This window comes from Harmonia axyridis, chromosome 4 (genome assembly GCF_914767665.1).
Source record: "Harmonia axyridis chromosome 4, icHarAxyr1.1, whole genome shotgun sequence".
In the NCBI taxonomy this organism is placed as follows: domain Eukaryota; kingdom Metazoa; phylum Arthropoda; class Insecta; order Coleoptera; family Coccinellidae; genus Harmonia; species Harmonia axyridis.
In genome coordinates, this window is record NC_059504.1 from 30,634,201 (window position 1) to 30,639,513 (window position 5,313).

Below are 5,313 nucleotides of genomic sequence, written 5' to 3' on the forward strand. Positions count from 1 at the left end.
TTCGAAGGTATCAGTAATGATTATTATGTCGTCCAAATAGACAAACACATATGGTTCCAAATCCGGACCAAGAACTCTGTCAACCAAACGCTGGAAGGTAGCCGGACTATTAGACAGTCCCATAGGCAGACGAAGGAATTGAAACAGACCTCTATTGGGTACTGTGAACGCAGTTAAAGGTCGAGAGGATGCTTCTAAGGGCACTTGAAAATAAGCCGACTTAATGTCCATAGAGGACAAGAACTTGGCGTTGCGGAGCCGATCCAAGGTAGAATTTATATAGGGGAGAGGATACGCATCTTTTTCTGTGACGGCATTCAATTTCCTGTAATCAACGCAGAATTGGTACGAGCCATCCTTCTTTTTAACAAGAAGAATCGGGGATGACCAGGGGCTGGTTGAAGGTTCAACAATGCCCTGCTCCAGTAAGTTGTCTAACTCTGCATCAATATGACCCTGCTGTTACGTCCGATAGCTCAGTATTGTTTGAGAGAAAAATGGACTGTATATCTGCGTGCGTTTGTAGTTGGATAGTTGGAACGACAGCGAAATATTTGATAATAATGCAAATAATAATTGCGGTCAACAATGATGACTTACCAAATGGGGCTTCAGGTTGAAGAACAAATGGTCTCTGGTACAAATCCCAGCTCTTCACAGGGCCCTTGGTGCGGGTTATCAGCTCCAACTTTCTGGGTTTAAAGCGGTGTAGAAAAAACACTAACAAAGGCGTAGGCGAAAAGACAAAGCGATGAATAAAGCGGGTATTTCAAAAGCGTTAAAAAATCAAGAAAAAAAATGCGAAAAGTCAATTAATATTTAGAAATGTCAAGCACAATTGTTGGGCGGACTAGCGAAGTCAATCATTCAAACTATATTATTCATATGTCTCTTGCGTTCTGGGCAGAGCCATCAGTGTTGACATCGTTTACGCGCAATCCTATGATACTTCGCGGTCGCTCGAACTTCATAACTGTTTCTTGCACAAACATTCTCCGGGCGCGAAAAATGGAAAATGAATGAAAGATAAAAAAAAAAAAGAGAAAAAAAAATAAATACCGTACATAACATTGGTTTTCTAAAACTGCATTAGGTGCGACTTAATTATAAAAAAAATTGAGAGAGAAAAAAAAATTAATTTATTAACCACAATTAATATAGGTGCCTATCAAATTTCAACAGGCAAAGGGAAAAGCTTAACAACCGGTCTCTTCAGCTTAACAACCGGTCTCTTCAAGAAACCAGATCGGGTTTTAACAGTGGCGATGCGGGAACGTCCATCGATTGCATTGGACAGAGATGAAATTCGTCCAAGTGCCCATTGGCAAGGAGGAAGCCTCTCATCTTTGATGAGCACTAAATCTCCAAGTTTAGGAGGATTATTGTCCGGCGTGTACCATTTGGAACATTGCTGCAAAGTGTGCAGGTATTCACGTTGCCAACGTTTCCAAAAATCTTGTTGAATTCGCTGAAGACATTGCCAACGACTAAGGCGGTTCAAGGGAAGTTGGGTAATATCGGGATAAGGAAGGGCATTAAGTGGTTCAAGGGTAAGGAAATGACCAGGTGAAAGGGCGGACACATCTTCTGGGTCTGAAGACAATGCTTCTAGCGGGCGAGAGTTCAATATAGCCTCGATGAGACAAAGAACCGTATAAAACTCCTCATATGTGAGAATTTGAGCTCCTATAACTCTGCTCAAATGGGTTTTCACAGATTTGACACCTGCTTCCCATAAACCACCCATATGCGGAGCTGAAGGGGGTTGAAATGCCACTGTATGTGCTCCCTTTCAGCAGAATCTTTCATCAAATTGATTATTTCTCGATTGGCACCGACAAAATTAGTACCACAGTCAGAATATAAATGACTTATTCTTCCTCGTCGCGCAATAAGTCTTTGGAGAGCGGATAGAAATGTCTCAGTGGACAAATCGGTTGCCAATTCTAAATGGAGGGCCTTTGTAGCGAAACAAACAAATAAACATACATAAGCCTTCACCGTTTTGACACCACGATGTCGACCTATAATTATAGAGTAAGGACCTGCGAAATCTACTCCACAATTACTGAAAGGTTTAACTTCAGAAATCCGTGGTTTTGGAAGTGCACCCATAGGGGGTTGATATGGCTTGGGCTGAATTTTGAAACATTTTAAACACCTATTCAAAACCGAAGAAATGGCCTTTCTACCACTGATGATCCAAAATCTTTGAGCAATCAGAAATCTAAGAGTGCGAAGTCCTGCATGTAAATATTTTTTATGGTACATATCAACGACAAGTGCTGTCAAACGACTCTTTTTAGGTAAAAGCATTGGGTGTTTTGACTCGAAAGATAACGAGGATGAATCAATCCTGCCTCCTACTCTTAATATACCTCGTTCATCAAGAAAAATTTTCAATTTCTGCCAATGTTTGGGAAAAGTGTTCCCTTTAACTTTGGTTGAAAAGGCATGTTGTTGCGTGACTCTGACTAATTGAAACAATGATTCATTTAGCTCAAGGAGTGTGAGATTTCCAGACAGTTTATCACTCTCTTTTTTAGCGTTATGCGTGAAGCGAAGAACATATGCGAGAATTCTTTGAATTCTGGTCAACGAAGAAATACTATCGAGTAAAGAAATTATAATATTCTGGGCAGATTTATCTGAAAGTTTCGAGCAAAAATTATTAATGTTCTGTTGAGTGGTCACATCAATATCGATATTAACAGGAAATGAGCTTGAAGGCGTGTGCAATAATTGAGGTCCATCAAACCAAATGGACTGATAGGCGAATTCTGAAGGCAATAACCCTCTGGACCCGGCATCAGCGGGGTTATTTTTGGAGTCAATGTGATACCACGAAGAACTAGGTACCTTTTCCTGGATGTGAGCTACTCTGTTGGCTACAAATGTAGGCCACCGATGTGGTGATCCCTTGATCCAATCTAATGTGATTTGGGAATCCGTGAAAGCGTAAACTTTACAAAAATCTATAGAATCCTGAAATACGTGAAGGCAATATGAGAGGAGCTTGGCTAGCAGTACAGCACCGCACAATTCAAGACGCGGAATTGTTATTCGTTTCAGAGGAGAAACTTTAGTTTTTGCGCATAAAAAATTATTATTTGGTTGATCGTTGTCATCAATCATACGATTATAAACCACGGCGCAGTAACCCCTCTCAGAGGCGTCACAAAATCCTACGAGTTGGTAAGACTTGGCTTTCGGGGAGAGAAGTTTGCGAGGAATGGTGATCGAGGATAGGATCTGAATTTGGGATTTGAATGCATCCCAGACTCTAGCGATATCTGGAGGAAGTTCATCATCCCAATCAATACCTGACGACCAGACTCTTTGCAAGAGGTGCTTCAGGAGAAAAGTCACTGGAGCTAAAAAACCTATGGGATCATAGATGCGAGCTATTTGGGAAAGTAAGTGTCGCTTTGTAGAAGATTTATTCAAGGGTTCAAAGCTGAAGCGAAAACAATCTCCCTTTGGATCCCATTGCAAACCCAAAATCTTCAAAGAAAAGTGTTCATCTTCCTGGTCAAATGTCAGAGGATCAGCTGACATATGTGAAGACGGTATTCCTGCCAAAACGGAAGGGCAATTGGAAGAAAATTTTCTAAGTTCTAAATTACCCCTATTCAAAAGTTCAACTAGTTGCTGGAGCAACAGTTTGGCTCCTTCCAACGACGAATTGCCAGCAACGATATCATCAACATACGTATTTTCGAGTAGTGCTTTTGAAGCTAAAGGAAATTTAGGACCCTCATCATCAGTTAACTGAATGAGGGTGCGCAATGCTAGATATGGGGCACTATTTACACCATACGTTACTGTGAGTAACCTATAGTCTTGAGGTGCCTCATCGACTGAAAACCTCCAAATAATGCGTTGATAATCTGCATGGTCTGGCCTTATACGAATCATGCGATACATCTGTCGGATATCGGCGCATACTGTATATTCATGCAACCGAAAACGAAGTAAAATCGAAATTATATCCCTTTGAAGTTTCTTCCCGGTAAGAAGATGATCATTTAGTGAACCTTCTTCAGAACAAGGAGATTTTGCGGAAGCATTGAATACTACACGAATTTTACTCTGACTATTCTGAGCTTTTACAACGCAGTGATGAGGAAGATAATATGAGTTTCGATTAATGCAGTCGTAAGGAATAATCTCCATATGATTGGATTCAAGATAATCCCGCATAAACTCAACATATAATTTATACAAATCGAGCGTTTTCAAAAGTCTTCGTTCAAGAGTAAAGAACCTTTGCAGCGCCAGTTCACGCATTCCAGTAAACTGCGGCAAACAACTGCGAAATGGAAGCGAAACGACGTATCTACCCTCGCTGTCGCGATAGTGTTGATCGGAAAATATCTGAGCACATAGTTTGTTATCAGGGGATATCGGTTCTACTGAAGGCAAGGAGTCAAGTTCCCAAAATTTTTGCAGAGAAATATCTGTGGAGAAATCTGAACATGAAGTTAAAAATGTTGATATAGATGGTTTTGATTTACAATAGAACTTCCCCATTAAAATATAACCGAAAATGGTGTTCATAGCGTCAATTTGACCAGGTTTTCCAATTATCTGTTCAGTCAACATGATTTTCGAAAAAACATCTGCGCCTAATAAAATATCAATCTTACCAGGGGTATGGAAGGATTCGTCGGCTAATTTTATGTGCGCTAAATGGGACCAAGCGGAAACAGGAATCGGATGAGAAGGTATCTCATCACAAATTCTGTCTAAAATTATTGCGTCTGTCAACAAAACAGGACCATTCAATTTACATGGGCGAAACATTAAAACTAAAGAACCATAAGAAGCGTTCATTTTCATGGAATTAAGACCTTTTACCTCAACATCAAGTTTGTGCCGGGGTAAACCTAACAAATTCGCAGCCTTTCGAGTTATGAAAGAAGACATGGATCCACTGTCAATCAAGCAACGGAAACGATGAAACATTCCAAAATTATCTCTGACTTCAATTAACGCGGTGGACAATAGAACTGTAGGTGTTTTATGAGAGACACCAGCGGATGCTGACAAAACTGCCCAATCAGAAGAGGTAGAAGGAGGTTCCTCTGATCCAGCGGAAGTTTCACTGGAGGGCCGTGCAAGGTGCAACAAGGTGTGATGTCGTTGATGACATTTTCGACACGTATTCACAGACTTGCAAGATCGCAAATCATGTATGTTACTCAAACAATTGAAACATAGATGTTTCTGCTTGGCGAATGAATGACGTTCTTGGGGAGTTTTTTCAATAAATTTTGAACATGAGAGAAGCGAATGGTCTTGATTACAAAG